The sequence below is a fragment of the Python bivittatus genome, unplaced genomic scaffold (assembly GCF_059951505.1).
Source record: "Python bivittatus isolate LINGU-HERP-01145 unplaced genomic scaffold, Pbiv_v1 ctg000980_np1212, whole genome shotgun sequence".
NCBI classification, from domain to species: Eukaryota; Metazoa; Chordata; class Lepidosauria; order Squamata; family Pythonidae; genus Python; species Python bivittatus.
Window position 1 is genome coordinate 12,768,637 of NW_028277125.1, and position 19,952 is coordinate 12,788,588.

Genomic DNA, 19,952 nt, shown 5'->3' on the forward strand with positions numbered 1-19,952 from the left:
TTATACTTGTGCTGTTCTCATCAGCCAACTGCTTTCAAATGTAACAGGAGTTAAGCACTATGTAAATACATTTTGTTCTTTATCCACTTTGCAACAATTTACAAGTGACTCATCATTCCCACTACAAATCCTTGGGTATTTATTGTAATAACGCTATGAATTATAAATGACTGCATGCATTATGCAGGCGCTTTTGAAGAAGATAGGCTGATTTCAGTGCAGAATGGCATGCTAACGGAAACTTCCATTGCAATTTGTTTTACAGCACAGGGAGGCTCTAAGTTGAAGCTTATTAGGCATAATGTACATTTCCCATTGAGAGGAATGTACAGGACAGTGGGAAGACCTAAGTTTTTTGTTTTTTTTTAAGACAATAAAGAGAAGGAGCTGGGGGCATAGAGCATGAGTGCATTATGTATACAAATTCATTTCAGTTCACCACACAACCCTCTTCCCGAGTCCAATCTGTGAACCAGATGGGTTGGGTTCACACACCATGCAGGATTCAGCCCCAACTCATTGGCATTTTTTCTCATGCCCATATTTTGTGGCTTTCAACTGATGCTATTAGCAAACTTTGTCTAAGAGGCACAGATCAGGCTGTGAAAATTGCAAATACTGATCTTTAACCTTATATCTCATCACTCAAAGCAGAGAACTGGGATTAAATCCCTCAATTTTCCCAGAGGGCAAAAGTCCGCAAGTTGCTTTAGAAAGACCAAGACTCCATAAACCTTTCACTAAGATTTTTTTTAAAAAAACATACTTCTTTTCATAACAGGGTTTAATTACAGAAAATGGGAAACAACCTTTAATTATGATGAGAAGAAAAAAAAAATCCATTTCATCTTTTAATAAAAAAATGAGTTGGCATATCTATAATTCCCTTTGCATAATGAATGATAAGAATGGCATTTTATTAACAACTGTAATAAGAGAGGAAAAATGAGGTATTTTAGGGCTTTCTGTGTTCTTAGGCTGAGGGAAGAAAATTGCTCTAATAACTTAAGGACTTCAGTGACAAAATAATTCTAGTCTATTGGCCCTAAGCAATTGAACATCTTTGGTAAAGTTTGTTTTATGACATATCAAAGTGGTAGATACACCTTGCAAACAAACAAACATGTAAATCTGAGTGAAGCCTCTTCAGGTCAAAGAGAATTTCATGGTTGTAATACAAATCCCTCTAACAACCATACTGTCACATGTGTGACATCTGAAACACATTTGGAGATATCACAAGACACCTTCACATACAGGTATTGATGTTGTTTACCTTCCAAGATGTTCTTTAGTAAGGCAGGTACATTTTTTAAAAAAAAGGCCCAAATCTTGAGAAATAATTAAATCTCCCATAATTTTTATTTACTATTTGTTATTCTGGCTTATATACCACTCCATTTCTGAAGTCTCTGAGTTACAAATAACAACATAAAATTTAAATATAAAAAATCAGGGACATAAACACCACCAAGATCCTGACATGTCACCATTCAGGCAGCAGAACCTTCAAAAGTCCCTGTATGCCTCTCTGAAGAGCTAAGGAAGGTGTGGTCTGAATTGTCTGAAGGCTGTTCCAAAGGCTTCATTGAGAAAAATGATTATTTTATTTAACTGTATTTAGTTCAACTGCTTTGAAGGTGGTATCGCATTGCCAAATACCCTGTTATATGTGGTAGTTCCAGAAGCTTTTGATAATGAAGTGATCTGCATCATGGAAAACCAACAACAAAACCCCACAGTACTATGAAGAAAAGATATAGCAGGTACTATATTATATATAACATAAGATATTATGTTAATGATGCCAGAGCTCTGAAGGAAATAATATCCTTATTACTAGGATACATCTACTTCATCTTGTGTATCTAAAAACTATGCATTAAAACTGTGCTGATTGGCCAGCATCCATAAGTTGCCAGGATCCAGATCTCGATAAATTATCAAGATCAAGATCAAGATGGGGACAAACACTTCAACAACATATTTAGCTTTGGTAACATCTATCCAATGAAGCGATGCAGCTGCTCTGTTGTTTAGAAGAAGAATTCTGTTTTGCAGAAGTTTTGAAAAGTGCATTTTGCTTTAGTTTTCAAGAAAGTGAAGTGCCCTTAGAAACGGCAGTGCCTTCAGTAAACTGTGATGACACCCAAATAATAACATGCATGGGGTGATGTCAGCATGCATTGTGTCTTTGCATCCTTATATGTGGCAGAAGAACACCGTTCACTGCATTTGTATGATGTTGCCACACATTCTTTATTCCCCAACCCATAACTGCACCCTTGCTTGCTCCCTGTGGACACTTATGCCTCCAAAGACCTGTACCCCTATTACTCTTATAATTTCCCTAGGTGAAGTCTTCCTAACTCTAGAATCCTTGGAGAGAATGACTGATTACTTTCCTGTTTGTGCTGGCAGTTTCAGACTGGCAATCACAGAATCATAGCTACAAGGCCACCTAATCCAGGTGCTGGCTTGACAGCTAGAACACTGGCAACAGATGGGTCCCCAGACAGAAAAGCTCATCCATTCCACCCTACATAATGGGCTATATTGCCAAATTATGTTAAATAATTTATTTTAATATTTAATTGAAATTGGTCCTTCCTATGCCTTAATCTGATTAGATTTTGTTCTTTCACCTGAGGCAGAGACTTTGCCCTTTTCAAGTCTCACTCACGTATAACTGTGGAACTCTAAAGGTAGGAGTATAAAAGTATTCAGTCTTGGACACCCTCCAACACTTGGACCAAATTCTAAGAGTACATCTCCTACTCCTTGTAGTCTTTTGTACCTGACTCTTCAGATGGCTTTGCTTCAGATACATGACCTAGTACTGTTTGAATTGCTCCTGTTTCCCTTTGCTTGCTTATCTTTAATGTGAACGCTGTCTTCTGTACTACTGGACACACTGATTTGTGCTCTGTTGCCTACATCTTGTGCTTGTCAGTCAGAACCACATCATAACAGGACAGCCGCTATGCAGAGAGAACCCTCTTCTTTGCATGTAAAATCTGCATAAATTAGAGGGGAAAACACAAACCAAGTTCTGGGTATTCTAGCTACTCCACTGAATTGGCATTGCTCTACAATAGGGGAAAGGCTGCCCAACAGAAAAAGGTTTTAAATTCCTTTAAATTACACTGTTCCGTTTGAGTCCCCTGTACAATCTACAACTCAAAATAAATCCTGTGTCCTCTGTAAGATCTACGACTTAAGATAAATCACAGAGTTTATTTCTGCAGTGGGAAAAAAATAAATGTGTGGGTTCAGATCAGCCTCCCCAACCTGGTGCCTTCCAAGCTCTTGAGCTATAACTCTCATTGTCTCCAGCCAGCCAGCATGGTGGTGACTATGCAGAACCAGACTATCAGGAATTATGATCCTATTAAACCCTCACTGGGGAAGGCCAGTTCATATCTCCTTCCCAATTGTGGTTTATTAGATAGACAGTTGTACTGTGAACACTAAGACACATATGTCCATAATGTGGAAAATGGTGCATCTCAATTAGATTGGCTATGCCATTTAAACAACAACACAGTTTAGCATATTGTTGAGTAACTAAGAAGAATCCACAGTATCAGAACGTGGAAAGCATATTCAGATATAAAATAGTGTATGTTCTTTCACAGTTGGGTGTGTATTGAATACAGCATTCACTGTTGCCATACACTGCATGCCTCTGGAGGCTCATCAGTCAACCTTCTTCCTCTCGCTCCATCTGGAGCACTCTGAAAGATGTCCTAAGGAGAGATCCACAACCATTATTTTGCTTGTCCCCCATAGAGATGAAAGATGTATAAAGAAATACATAGTAAAGGTTTAATGCCCACCAAGAGTAAGATAAGGCTCAATAAAAGAAATGAAATAAACTTTTTACACAAGCCTTAGCAATCAGCTCAAAAACAGCCAGCAATTGCCTTTCGATCTAGCACGCGTTTTTTTTTTTCAAAGTGCACACTTGGTGAATAAAGAAATGAGGTGGCATAAACAAGCCCACAGCTTTATTAAATTTATACATTGATAATTCAGTTACAAACAAGGTATTCAACAATCTACTCTGTGTAGGATTTACTCAAATGCAACAACTGCCAAGTGAATAAACTTGCTTTGAGTTAGGGCAAGAGATACCCAATATTGGGTTGATTCTTCCATCCATTTCTGAGACAGCAGAAAACGATGGCAACTTAACACTGATTGTGCACACTGCCAAACAGGCTAAACCCACTGTCAAAATAAACCTGTGAAACAGCAGATCATCAGGCTGGGGGAGCTGCCTGGTAAAGTGGAAGAGCAGGATAGGGGCTACCAGTGGGAACAGCGAATCTCTGTGTGTGTGTCAAATATAGGCAAGATGGGGATCGCAGCATTGCAACAGAAGGCCTGCCCCTTTGTATGTTGGTATAAAGTAGCAGGGTTTTGATTATGATGCTGCAACCACTACCTTGCCTGTTTTGACTTCCTTCCCCTGCAGCTGCTGCTGGATATCAATACCAATTTCATTGCTTTCATCTCACCATTAACCAGTGAGTGAAACAGTCTTACATTGTTGTTAGGTGACCCAGTGTAAAAGTAGAGTTTTTCCCCACATATGTAAAGACAGCTTCAGGAGATGTAAAATGCATTAGCCCTTGTCACTATTCTTTACTAGTAGAGATTGGCAACAGGCAATACAGGCAGGACAGGAATCAGCAAAAGGGACAGAAATTTTCATAAAAGTATTATTTTCTGCCACTTCAAGGATGGGTGAGGAACACTTCAGCTCAACAGTGGGAAGAGGGTCCAAGGCCTTTCCCTCACTTTAACCAGAGCCCCAACAAATCCAAGCAACACTTACTTTCCCCAGTACCCCCCATGGTTTCCCCATCTAGGATTAAGCAGCTTTAAATCATTCTTAGCTCTACCAGGGTTAAAATACTATCTTCCCTTATTCTACCACCTTCCAAATGCAGCCTCAAGGTTTTCTCACCTCTTACTTCAGAGGGAAACCAGGTAACTCAATGAAGAGGACTTCAACTCAGCAGGGAGGAAGCACCCTTTGTAACATGATATACTCCTGAATACAATTGGGTTCTAACTACCATTTTTTCCCAGTCCAGCTGCAAAGTAGAATAGTCTCACCTGGAAGCTATGAACCACATAATTCTACAATGGGCCTTTTTTTTCCAGGTTAGTGGATGTAGGATTACAGCCTCAGCCTTTATTCCCATGCATCAGACTTTTGTACCAAAAAAGCCACACATTCCATTCCTGTCTAGCAATTTGAGATGAAAACATCTCAAGAAACCACCCTGGCTCAGACTGTTGAGGGTTTCTGTACAAATGTAAGAAACTGAACGGTATATCTAAGTACCTGTAACTCCACTGAAGTACATTCCTTACAACCTTAAAGGGCCCTAACAGTGCTTAAGTTTGGTTGAATTTTATTCTGAATGGAGGGCCTCTCCTGAGTCTCCATTTCTCTTATGGAATTTAGGTGAGTGAGGACCTATTTGATGGAGAACCTGCATGCTTCTTTGCTACTGCAAACTCTGTAAGTTGAATATGAATTTCTTCAGGAGAGACTCTTGCTTCATTCCCTTTCATTTTGTGGAGCTTAAAAGTCCAAAGGTCTATCCCAAGGGTGGCCTTTGAAACTTTTCTTCCTGCAGACCCTTCGATCCTCAGATCTAATGTACTCTGTGTTTGTATGTTTTCATTATTAATTTTGTTTCTGTGCAGCCAAATAGTGATGGAAACATTATTTCCAACCCGCTTGTAGAGATCTCGTGTCCCAGTACAACCTACATCAGTTTCAAAGTCATATTGATCTCCCTGCAGAGTAACCTAGGAGAAACAACCTTGCCTTCTTTTAACATTGCCCAAGTTCCTTTCCCAGAGGATATGTTGTTGAGCTTTCTGAACAAGCTGTTATTCTTTTCCTAAGAGCTTTCCATGAACTGCCTGGGCAGAAAGATTCCCCACACTGCCAAGACAGAGGACAAAAACAAAAATTGAAATCTGTGGGAGGATGGGTTGAAAAGATGGCATTTACATTTGCTTGAATTTGTTGGCAGTTCTATCTGGTCCTGATATCCTACAGTGGCAAATGATACACTCAAATAATCGGCACATAAAATCAAATAATAATATTGCACTCTAGTGAATATTAGCAGATACAATTTTCTTTGAAGAATGCTTTCAAAAAGGGGCAAATTATATCAGAAAAAAGTCCTTAACTTTTGTTCTCCCAGTTGTTATTGGTCTGGGTCTCTCTCTTTCTCTCTCTCTGTCTTCATAAGAGTCTAGACCACTCCTCTGCCCAGAACACACCTACCTCAAAAACATCACAGGCTGATGGTTTTTGAGACAAGTGTTGATGCTGTATTAGGCTGAGGTCAATAATATATCTTTCTCAGCAGAGCTACAGTTATTCTCAGAGCTGGTTCAGCAACATGATCATGAAGTATTTATGATTTCAAAGAAGACAATTTGTTGAAGCTAAAAGCCAAGGATCTTGGCAAAGATGAGGATTAAGTCTCAAAATATGAACCTTTGAACCAATCTTCCTCTCTGTCATTCAGGATCAACTCCTTACCTCCCTGCCTCTAAGAAGCAGAATACTAATATTGCCGGTGTGTTTTTCAAGCCCAAGGCAGGTTTCTACATGTACAGTTGTGTGTGCAAGCCATTTACTGCTTACCTTCAAAACCAGATACAGCCTCATGAACCACACCATTGGCTGACAGCTACCAAATCAGAGTTAGAAATGTCAATGAAGAAATACCTGTCATTGGTTTTGGATATATGTGTTTGTGTGCATGTGATGTAGCCTATTAAATCCACATCCAGTCTGTCCACACAGCATTCTGGAAAAACCAGTTGCTGAGCAGTGAGGTAAAAAATCACTTCATTTGTTCACTTACAGCCTTTTAGTTTGTATTTAAACAGCTGCTTTAGAAAAGAGGCAGATTGCAAATGTAAATTCATGTACCCAGTTCAACTGTGTTCAGCTGCTAATGTATTTTTGGATATAAGTCATTCATGCTGACTTATATAGGTTTTCCCAGAGCCACCTGAAAAGTATTGCACCATAATGAATGAATACATAAGAAAAGAAGAAAAAAAACCTTTCCCACTGAGGAAACTCTTCAGAGAGAATCCATGGTGATATTTCTATCTCTGTGGATAAAGAGCACAAGCTCCCTTCCTGCCTGCTTTAAAGAAACTTAGCAACAAATTTGTCTTTTATCAAAAATCATGCCACCACTATTTCAATTTTCACTTAAAGAGAATGGGAATCGCTTTTCATAAAGCAGGGGAGTAGATAAAGCATTGATTCAATTTCAACCTCTCTCACTTAAAAAAAAAAAATCACAGACATAGAACTTTATTGTAAAAAAATAAGACAAGTCAACAGAAGTGTGTAATAGCTGGAAATCATGCTGTTCTTCCCTGTTGCTAGCAGAGAGAGCCAGTAGTGGAAGGAGACTCCATCTGTGCTTGAAAGAATATCAGATCTCATATGAATCTGCATATGTCTTGAAACCTCCTTCCAGGGGCATCTGCCAGGATGGAGGTGTCCAAAAAATCACACTGTTGTTTGTGACCACACAACTGAAACCCCATCCTTTTAAATGTGCATTGCACATGCCACATGCATGTTAAAAAAAGACTGGAGCTTTAATTCCATGGTTGCAACTTGACTTTTTCAGCATCTCCTCCACTAGTGCTTATGCCTCCTTCTGAGGTCCTGTTTGCTCCTCCCCAGTTTGTGAGATCAATCAAGGCCTTTTCCCTGGTGGCCCCCAATTTACAGATTACCTTTCCTGGTATACATATCCATGGGCCATCTATTATTTTCTGATGGAAGTGAAATGTTCCTTCTGTGGTATCTTCTGTGTTGCCATCCTAAACCTGTTTACATATAAGGTTGTGCATGCTTCAAAAATGATTCAAGGGTGCTTTGAACCTTCCACAACCACAGCACCTCTCTTTGAGAAGCACTCTGTCTTTTGGGGGAGTTCCACTGAGAAGTCCACAAGCAGGGCATGAGGACAATATCTCCTTTCTGCCCTTGCTTTCCAGTACATACTATTCAGAGACATTCAGGATTGTTTATACTTCCCAGTTCTAAAGCTGTTCAACTCCTTAATTATTCAGGGCAGAATACAATTTGAAAACCAAAGAAGTAGACCCACATCAGACTACAGGAAAGAAGGTGGTCATCCTAGTGGAACAGACATAAGAAACCTTACAAAGAGAGCCCATCAACCTCTCTAGCCCAAGTCCTTGGCCTCCAAGGATTGGTTCAAGGAGAGTAGGGTTGGGGCCACTCAAATTCCAAGGGCAAGTACTACAACAGAGAAGGCATGCTTCCTGGATCCCATCAGATGACACTGTTTAATAGTTAAGACCTGGAACGTGTCAACTCTGTCAGATCTTACAGGACAGATAAAAACAAAGGGAGAGATAGAGTCTCAAACAATTAGGTCCCAGGCCATGTAGGGCTTTGTAGGTGATAACCAGCACCTTGAATTACTCCCCAAAGCTTCCTGGTATCACTGCAGTTTGTGAAGCAGGGACATTACATGGATATACTGTGGCATGGCTTGCCCATTACTGCTAGCACTGGGGCATTCTAGACCATCTGAAGCTTCCAAATGACCATTCCAAGAGCAGACCCATTGGAATTTGTAGTAGTCTACACAAGAGGTAACCAAGCCATGAATGACTGGGAGAAGTGCCTCCTAGTCCAGGAATGGGCACAACTGGCACATAAGCAAATCTCTTCCTGATATCCACAGGTCAGGGCTTTGGATTCAGTCTCTCCTCTCCACCATTACTGGCTGGAACTTGCACACAGAGAATGGAGGGAAGCATCACAAGATTGGGGCCCCCAGTCCTGATTCTTTTAAGTTGGTCCACAAAGATAAGGCTGCTGAGAGATCAAGGCAAGCCAGAATAGTTGCATTACCCCCATCCTGGCTATGCTATAGGTCATCAACAAGTGAGTTTAGTACCATCCCAGTGCTGTGCCCTGGCTTGAAACCTGCCTGAAATGGGGTCAGAAAATCAACCTCCTACCCTCTGAAGTTGCAGCCTGATCACCTTCTTAACAGCCTTCCCCAGAAAGTAGAGGATGAAGACTAGGTGAAAGATGTCCACTAGCTCCATGAAGACAGAGAGAACCACATAACACTGACTGGCAATTTAGGGTTTCAGCCTTAACTGGATCTGCCCTCTGTGGTCTGAGGTACATGGCTGATTGCTTTACTTGTTGACCCTCCCTCAGAGATGAAGTCATCACCACATGGATCTAATCATATGATGGATCTAAGAAGCAAGTGGTTGGGGAACAGACTCCAGGATCCTATCCACTTCCTCAGGAGTGAAAGGAATAAACATTTCCTAGATAAGTGAACAGGATGGTGCCTCAGTCACCTCAACTGGATTTGCACAGTGAGAATCCAAATTCCAGGTGGGTATGAGCAATTTTATGTGGTAGATGCCAAGAATATTCTTCACTGCAGGCCTGGATTCACTCTTCATCTTTCTCCAATGGTGTTCTAGGTATCTCTTCTGTGGTCTCAGCTCCTATTGTTATTCTTGAGAACAGTTTTCCAAAACAGCTTGTTGAAACCAATTCACTCCCTCTTTCATTCCCTCTCTAATTCTCCATAATGATTTAAATAAATACAAGTTGTCAAACAGTACTCCCATATTCAGAGAGGAAGGGAGAGAAAATGGGAGGGAAGAGAGACTGAGAAAGGTTTCAATTCCATTCCAGTTAATTGAAGTTAGAGTAATTCCTGCTACATGTATGGAAATTACACATTGGTGCACTTCAATTAAGGAATAACAGTCATGCAAAGTAATTTATACTCATAGATTAGATCTTGCCTATGAAAAATTACCAATTAACTCAAAGTAGGCCTCTGGAGTACTAGCAAGTAATTTAGGAAGGATCTCAATGCATTGGTTTCCCTTTTTATTTGATTCTTCTCTTCTTTCCCTCCTCTGAGACAACATTCAGATTCCCTTAGAAACATTAAGCAGTATGCACTATATGGCATCTGTTTTCCAAATAGGTATTAACCACACATTTATTTGGTTCAAACAAGCAAACAAAAAACATAATGCCAGATTGGAGATCTAACTGCATGATGGTCAACAAGTAAAGAATGAAATGATGCATGTGTGAATGAAATAGGAGTGCTACTTTCTAAAAGTTTTAGAACTTTTGGGGTGGACATATATAACTGAGTACCATACATACAGTGATGATTCTGTACCCCATGCTGTTAATGACCTCACCCACCAACCTCATGAAGATGTTAAATAGAAGAGGCAGGAAACCAGAACCCCAAGGCACCCCATATAAAAGAGGTTTAGGGCTTGACCCTCTCCTGCCCCCAAACACCAACTGGAACCAGACACAGAGGAAGGAGGAGAACCACTGCAAAACAGTGCCCCCAACTCCTAGCCCCCTGGAGCTGGTCCAGAAGGATATCATGGTCAATGGTATTTAAAGCTGCCAATAGATCCTGGAGGGCCAAGATGGACACACCATCCCCATCCCAAGCCCCCCACAGATCGCCCACAATGCAAACAATGTCATCTCAGTTCTATAACCCAGCCTGAACTTCCTCTCTAATTAGCACTTTGAACAAGAAGAAAATTTATCACACAATACTGGAAGTGCTAATCCAACTGAGCAAAATATTACTTTCAATTATACTAAGCCTCATTTCATGAAACCTGCTTTTAGCTGAAGCACTGCCTTAGCCATGTAGCATGGCATCTGGAATAAAATTTCAGGGAAATTGATTGCTGGGCTCCCAAAACCCAGGTTCACTTGTAGACTCCAATCTGTGCCTATCACAATAGTTGGGTATAAGATATAACTAAATACAACTTCAGTGCAGCTGGAATAAACTGAGAACCCCAAGCTCAATAAATTGATAGAATGGCTATTTTGGACTTTGAGATATTCTGAATTACATCATTTACATGAGTGATCCTGTTGTCCGTAACTTGAAATACATGCTCAGATATTTCAAACATGACATGTTCAAATTGATGACAATCCAAGGACCATTTACCAGATTTTGGGCACTTTCTAATACATTCATTTCAGTCTTGGTATAAGTTTTTTTTTTTCCTAATGTCTCCTATTTAAAATATAAGAGTTTAAAAAAATAAAAAAATAAATAACAAATCCAGGTAACACAAAATTGATAAACAGCTGTTTACCTGCTTTAATTGATGATGACTTAGTCATCCAGGTATAAAACAAGCAAATTAATGTAAACATTAAATGTTTAGATGCAGCCTTATCTCACAGCCCTACTAGTTGGAATTTATTGGCTTAAAAGTCCTAATCTATTTTTATACACCATGTATAAAATGTCCTACTCTATTTTTATTCATTTAGGGGGGAACCTTCATATAATTTCTATATTATTAAGAAGCAATGATGAACTCAGGAAATCATTAGCCTACACCATAATTTTTCTCTGGATATCTGACCAAGCATACTTATGAAATCAGTGGCTTACATGGTTTGGTTTTATATTTTTCTGCTGGATGTTACAAATCAATGCCTGGTCTATAGTGGAATAGCTAGCCATAATGGGTGATCTGTTCATTGCTAAAATTCACTCTGTTCCATAATTTGTGATCCTAGATAAAGCCGTATGATACACAACCCAAAAAAAATCTACTGCAGCCCATTTTACTATTTAAGATGGACTACCTGGGACTTGCTAAGCCTACGTGTTTCTTCTTGCCAGCATTACTGGGTGGTGGGAGAGGGACATAACAAGGTGGCAATTTGGAATATCATGTTATATAGAGAAAGTTAAACAACTACTACAGAGGCCTACTCAGATGGACACTTTCCTGTGCATAAGGCCATTTTCTACCAACCGCTACAGGTGACTGAGTCTAGAAGTAGGTTTGCTAATATTATGCTTTTATTGCGACAGCTTTATTGATTACAAGCTGCTTTGGCAGGATTCTTAATCAGAGAACTGAGTAATAGTTGTAACAAATAAACATCAAGTTTCCCCCTTCCCCGGTGAGAAAGGCTTTAGTTCCATCAGAATCAATGAAGTGAAGCTATGCAGATTTGGCCAGTAAAAAGTATAATGCATGTTATGTATACTCTGTCTATAATGTATTTGGAGAATGCTATATATGCCCCAAAGATGCCTCTCTGTATAGTAGACTATTCATGTGTTAAGATCAAGGGAGACAGTGTTCTCTGTAATGGCACGCTCTAGAATATAAGGGTTAGAACTAACCTTGGAGATCACCAAGTCCAATCCCCTGCCCTGTGCAGGAATCGACTATTGCATTCCTAACAGAGTCATTCAGCCTTTAACCATCTCCAGTGAATGAGAGTCATCCAACTCCCAAGGCAGTCTGTTCCATTTTTGAACAGCTCATATCCTTAGGAATGGTAAGATCAAGCTCAACATCCTTGTGATTTAAACCCATTGCTTCCTGTCCTCTCTTTTAGTCGGTTCTGTTTTGAGAGGCTCATATTTGAAGGCACAGTCTTCTCTTCTGCAATTCCTCCAACAATTCCTTATATGATTTTTTTTTCTTCCAGGCCCCTTATCGTGTTGGCTGCTGTCCTCTAGACATGCCTCAGTTTGTTAGTGCTTACTGACAATGAAAATACAATAATTTTTCATTGCACAAACATTTCAGTTATACTTTGGATCATTTTTATTTTATTGCCTTTTAAACGGTTACACTTTTATTGATTTTAGGAGTGTATAATTAGTTGCGGTTACTGTTCTGTACACTTATCTGAGATCTTTAGAAAAACATTGACTTAAATTAATAATACTAGTATGCATTTGATTAGTTTCAGTTTTAGTTTCCTTAAAATCACAGTCACTTTAACCCAATCTTGTGCTATTTTGATTTCCTGTACTAAAACTTCCCCATTGGTTAGTATTCAGTTAACGATGGCTGATCTTTTTGATTCCCCTCTAAAGGAGAAAGTTGTCAGCAGAAGTCAGGAATTTTTTGGAAGAATCATGGTGGGTAGAGTTTGTTTTTAAACAGATGTTAGGGTAATTAAACTTCCCCATTATTACAACTTTTTGAAAGATTTGCAATCTGCTTTTGGAAAACAAGCACCCATTATCTTCTGTTTGTTTGAATTGGTGATAATAGACCAACAACAAGCTTTTGCTCATTCCTCTACTATAACCCTGTTTTTCTCTACGACACTGCCAAGTTCATTCACTTGGCTTTCTGAGCTAAAAAGGGTATTTTTAACATGCAGCGTAATTCTTCCTCCCTTTCTGAGGCTTCTGTTCCTTTTGAATAAATTGTATCCTTCAGCTGCTATATTTGAATCATGGGGATCATCCCACCACAACTCTATTATACTTATTAAATCGTATTTACCTTCCGGTACTAAGGATTCAAGCTCAACTTATTTATTTTCCATACTTCCTTTCTGCCATTTTTGCTACATCAGAACAGACAGTCGAGACTGCGCTCTATATGAGATGATGCCAACTGTAAATAACAAAAAAAATGGCATTGAAAAAGAATGACGGAGATACTGGCTATTATCTGGATATCGTTGTAAAAAATGCTTGGATCTAAATCCTTATCTTTCAGTTTAGACTATGAATCTTACAGAAGCATTCCCATCTTGCTGAAAAAAAAGCTTTCCATCTGTAGCTGAAAATACTTCAGTTGTGATATGGCCAATATGCTCACATAATTTGACTCTGTTAGTTGAGCACCCAATATCATAAAGTCTAACTTCATACTGGTAGGTGAATAAAATACAAAATTCATTTGTACTAATTTGCCCCAAACAGATGGCAAACAAATTAAGTATCTAATGGCAGTTCTGTGGAGTGCCTATTTAGTCTCTTCCAAGGTTGCTTAGATTAATTGTCTAGCCCTTGCTCTGCCTTGATTACTCCAAATGACAGATACAGGTCATTAGATTGCTCCTTCTAGAGAAATCTTATCCATCTCTAAAGAAGAAATAAGAAAGCATTAGTCTAGAAAACTCCTGTTTTGATTTGTGTAACTCCAGGAATATCATATTAATTTCAGATGTTAGTTAAACTGCAAAATGTTTAAATTAAAGTTTGTATTTAACCATTCTTACTTACTTACTTACTTACTTACTTACTTACTTACTTACTTATTTATTTATTTATTTGGGAGAAGAAGAAAAATGATCAATTTCTTCTCCTGGCCTTTCCACAGCTAACTTGATTTTATTTATTGAATTTGTATGCTACCTGACTATCAAGGACTCTGGGCAGCTCACAAGTAAAAACATTTTAAAAAAATACAAGAAGAAACAAAAATAAGGAATAAAAGATAGTAAGATGATAGTAACTGGACAGAAATGGAAAAAATAAACATACCCACAAAAAACACACATCTCAAAGAGATTCCAAAGAAACTCTAAAGCAACTCCCCGCACCAAGAAATTGGAATATTAAGGAAACATGCACACTACATAATATTAATATTGATAATATTAATAGTCATGTTGTGTAGTGCTTCAAAGTATATTAAATATGCATTTTTGAGATGTAACCCTTACATCGATCAAATAAATGAACACAGGAGATCAGAGAATCTTGGGAGTTGGAAAGATGACCTAGGCTATTGAGTCCAAATTAAAGCAGACCCATCAGAGGACAGTCCAGTCTCTATGGGAAGATATCCAGCAAAAGGGAACCTCCAGCTTTCCAGATAATGGGTTCCACTGTCCAACTGCTCTTACTACTAAAATATTTTTCCCAATGTTCAACCAGAATTTCCTTCATATAATTTAATGTATTATCCTACCCCCAGGGATGATAGACAACAAATCTTGGCCATTGATGAATGATACAGAAATACAGTCTTTTCTTGCAAAGTTCTTTGATAAAAAAGGCTCAGGTTTCCTAGGAAACTCCAACTTCTGACCTTTATCTAAGCTCCCAATAAATAATTGTATGTTGGTAACACCTATAGTGACACTCTATTATTACTTTGTAAATTCTATTTTTAATTGTGCACAGACCTTAAACCTCAGTATTAGATTTCTTTTTACTATTTAACATATTTTCATTAAGCATGTCAGTAAAACTTTTAAGGAAACCATAATAAAAAATATAATAAAAACAACACTATTCTTTTATCTACAATTGCTGTTCACTGCATCAATTAAAAGAAAAAAAATAGAGAACTGAGATGATGCAAATGCCAGCTAATTATATTCCAGTTTTAATTTGGTTATGGATTTCTATGCTTTTCTAAGGCAAGATCTGAGACTTATTCTTTGAAATAAAAACCAGTTGAAGTGGTAACCTGACAAGCTAGGCAGAGTATTAAGGAATCTCTTTAGGGTTTATAGGTTTTAATCAAAAAATTCCTAGTTTAATTTATGCCCCATAATTCTGGATGGATGGATGGATGGATGGATGGAAGGAAGGAAGGAAGGAAGGAAGGAAGGAAGGAAGGAAGGAAGGAAGGAAGGAAGGATGGATATAGGTAATTAAAGCTCTCTTATGTATTAGGAACACATAGCTAAGGGCTAAGATGTTATTAATAATAACTCTTCAGTGCTAAAAGAGGGAAAAGGTCCAAGAGTTTTAAAGAAGTACTAATTAACACTAATTTACAGAGCAAGTGATGGCTTCATATTCCTTCCTGCCAACTAAGACATCAGGGGAAAATCATGACAGGTTCATCTACTGCTTTCTATTAAAACTACAGAAACCACCCAGAAAATCAGTTAAATAACCATAATAATTTAAATATATATTTTCTCTCAAAGTACACATTTTAAACTTGTTTTCTTTCATAATGTTGATCTGCAGAAGCATTTTTTTTTTTTACTTTTCTGATCTGGAAACTTACTGACAACTTTCGTGAAGCATAATTCCAATTTTCATTTTAGAGGGAGAGAAGGAATTTGGTCTGGAATTAATTCACAAATCTCAAATTAATCACACCTTGCTAGCCTGACATTAGTTGGTCTCATTAGTCTAACCTTAAGTGGAATCATAGACACAGCTTGTGGTAGGCACACTGCTGGAGATCTCTTTAAAAAAATGTCATTTAAACTAAAGTCTGTTTCCAAAATTTGGATATCTTAGTTATGTAGTGGGAATTAGTATCAAGTCTATTTTGGCTAACCTCAAAGGATTAAGCAACTTGGACCTTATCCAATCTCTTATCCAAGGTTGGATAAGAGGTTGGATAAGGTCCAAGTTGCTTAATCTTGGAAGGTTGGATAAGACACTATAGGTGATCCCAGGCTCTAGATTAAAGTGGGAAGTTGAAAAAAATCCAGGAAGAAGCTAGTGGCAAATCATGTACATATTGGTGCTGAGAAAACAGTGTAGCATGTCCTTGTACTGTAGGAATTAAACTTTTCTCAATTTATATTTAACCAAGTACATTAAAAGAACAGAACAAGAATCTGCACAGAGAGGGCAGAGACTTTCAATGCAGCATGGTTTGGGTTCAATCTCTGATATCATCACAGCTAAGAAAAATGATCACAAAGAAATCCTTGAAGAAACTTGGCCATTCAGAGTAAACAGTACTAAACTAGATAAATCAACCATCAAATTCAATATAAGGCAGTTTCCAATATTCCAGACCTTGTCAGTTCAAGGTTAGGTTTTTTGCTTAAATATTCTGTATGCAACAGATTCACCTGCAAGCAAGATGAATTTTGATATCACTACTATTAATTCTAATACCTGGGGTAAAGTATCCTCAATCACTGATTATATTAACTTGAAAGTGGTGGGGTAAACAAAGCAAGAGTTTTACAATACTTCTGAACTTATTGAATTCCCCATATAAAATGAGACAAAGCAAAACCAGTTGGCTCTGATACTGTTGTCAAGATGCAGGATCCTGACAAATTACCAGCCATAACGTCCTTTAGTGCCACATTTTGCTCACATTTTTGAAACACAATTCAGAATGTTGGATTAATAACGTTTGACCCAAATATATAGGCTATTTAATTTTGGCAGCAAGTGATTTTTTTTTTAAACAAAAAAGCCTGTCATAAATGTGCTATTACTGAAACTGATTATATGAGTCATCCTTAGTGGCACTCAGCATAAAACAAAGCCCCGTATTTGGGAACACCCATATAGCATATAAAATAAAGGACATAATCTGTTTGCTTAGGATCCATTGTAATTTTAATAACTGCTTCATAAATATTTTTCCTATATATTCTGTACCAAAACCCTGCAGCATTTTATTTCAGCAGGATTAATAGTTTAAGGAGAGGAGGATACTTGTTTGGAAATAAATCATTTATTATTTCCTATCCAATCTGTCCTGTACATGTTTATGGTATCAAATTATGCAGTGGTGACATGGAGGTGGTGAATTCATCAAGGCAGTGGTCTGCTTCATCCATCTTTAAATATATGTAACAGTGGCCTCTGGCAATAACTACATAAAAATGAGTGTTTTCACCCACAGATCCGTTCATATTACATCCATTCAGTTTCCCAGAAATACAAGCCGCTATAGGAATAAAAATCTCCTAATATGTTAGGAGAAGTTAGAGATAGTAAGGTTTAGGACATGATTTCACAAAGTGTATTGACATCCTCAAGGGTGTTATTTTTAAAAAATTCTATCCCAAATCTTTGGGAGATAGAAATATGCTAAAGAAGACCCTTGAGGAGACTTACTTAAAATATTTAAATAAGGGTCTTATTTAAGGAGGACCCAAATCTTAGGAGTATAGGCTTCCAGATTATTTTAGAGCTAAATAAAAAACCATTTGGATGGTGAAACAGACATTTCAAATTGAAGTGTTGATTATTAAGTTACTACTTATCAGGTATAAGATGAAATAACTCGCCAATCACCATCAATTCTTGGAATATATTTATTATCTATTCAGGACTAACTTTTATATTGTATTTTAATTAATTTTATCTTCTCTGTAAACCACCCAGAGTCGTTTTGTAACGAGATTGGCAGTGACAAATTTGATACATACATACATACATAAATATATAAAAATAAATCAGAAACCTACCCTACCCTACCCTACCCTACCCTACCCTTATTGGCAGAAGGTTGTCCATTAACTAAAGAAAACCAGTTATGTCAAAGGTTAAATTCCCAGCAGGACTGTTCATCTGCTTTGCTATGCCCTGAACCTAAGAGCCTGACCAACTTCCTTCTGCTTCTAACTGGATTTTCTTGTTGTGTCTATAACCCATGGAGATCAAGAGAGATAAATTTTATGCTTGCTTCCTATTTATTCTACATCTTTGTATAATAAATGTATCAGAAAGGAAGAAGCAAAGTAACTACACAAAAGTTTGTCATGCTCCTGGATTGTTATGATGGTTTTCACACACTCTGTATCATTTCTTTAAAAAAAAAAAAAAAAAATCCCTCCCCAAGCATTCAAGCCATTAACACAGAGAATGGGCTTTTGATCTGAATGTTTAATAATGGACCAGATCACACAATATTTTATATTCTGACATGTGTTATATTCACAACAATGCTGAATCAGGTCAAAGACCTGGATGTTGCATTTGTGCACACATGAAGTTCGTTTAGCACACACTTCGGTCAGTTTTTCGTTTTTACTCATTTACTTTGTGAACCCAACCTATTTGATGTATGGTTCAATGTATCGTGCAAACTTGGGTTAATTCAGTACCTGGACTGGATGTATTATGTGGACACAAAGATGGAATGACAAGAAGAATGAATGAAGGATTGAAGTTCTATCCAACTCACACACGGTCTCTACTGTCACTCACCATCCACTCTGGATCAGCTTTCTCCACTGGGATCTCAAATAGGCACACAGAATCGAATGTGCCTGCCCCCTTACCTACATTTGCTTTGTGGATTTTAACTGAGCAAAGCTGGCCCATTCATGGGTCAAGGTGAATCCCTTGTCTCATGGGACACCTTGGACAGGGCAGTGGCCCAGGGTCAGGTATTTGCTTGGAAAGACAAAGGCATCTGAGAGAAGTCTCTTGAAAAGATGTTGAGGGCCCATGATCAAACTTTGAAATGGAAGACCAAGAGCACTGTGCCTTGTTTGCTCATAGCTAGAGCAGAAGGGAAGAAAGCCTCAGGAGAGGAATAGCCATGTTTCAAAGTGGGTCTTCCTCTTTTACCTCCTCTACCAATGCCAATTTATTTGTGCTATAAAATACACATTCACAAGACAATCTTGGTCTCTATGGTACTGTATTAATGTTCATCTTGAGGAAAAAAATGTGTAGGAAATATGCCAGGATATGCCCAATTGGATCATTAACTTAAGTTAAATTGAAACTCAGGAGAAGTGGGATACAGTATAGAAGAATCAAGCCATAAGCCTTCATTTATCATCATCATCATGATTATCACGATTATCATGATTAAGATGTATATTCTGCCTTTATTTTGTAAAACTCAAGATAGCATACATAATGTGCTCACCTTCTACTTTCTCCACAGCAATAACTCTTGGAGGTGGGTTGGGCTGAGACTGAATTATTCTTTATTTATTGAATTTGTACTCCGCCACAATCAGACAACTCTCAGTGGCTTAAAAGGTGTATGGTATCACAACAAGTAAAACATCCACGGTAAACCCTGATCCATATAATATAACTCTCCAATGAATACAGAAATAACAAGAATAAAAATAAGTAAATAAAAATGCCACACTCCATTAAATCAAGATACTTCCATCCAAGTAATTGAGTGTTCAGTAATGTTCTGAAAGCCAGCAAGGAGGGAGACTAGTCTGATCTCCAAGAGGAGACTATTTCAGAGTGATGTGCTGCTACAGAAAAGCAGCAGCTTCTTGCATCAGACCACCTCACTTCGCAGAAGGGTGTGACTACCAGCAGCTGCTCCCTACAAGGTCTAATTGGTTGAGCCAATTCTGGTTGGAGTAGGTGGTCCTGCAGGTACCC

General features: G+C 38.1%; 1 protein-coding gene across 1 annotated transcript in view; it reads right to left on the bottom strand.

Annotated features, from left to right (window-relative positions):
• The window catches only part of NLGN1 (neuroligin 1), a 455,947-nt gene that overhangs the window by 14,751 nt on the left and 421,244 nt on the right, over nt 1-19,952 (bottom strand). The window lies entirely within an intron of this gene.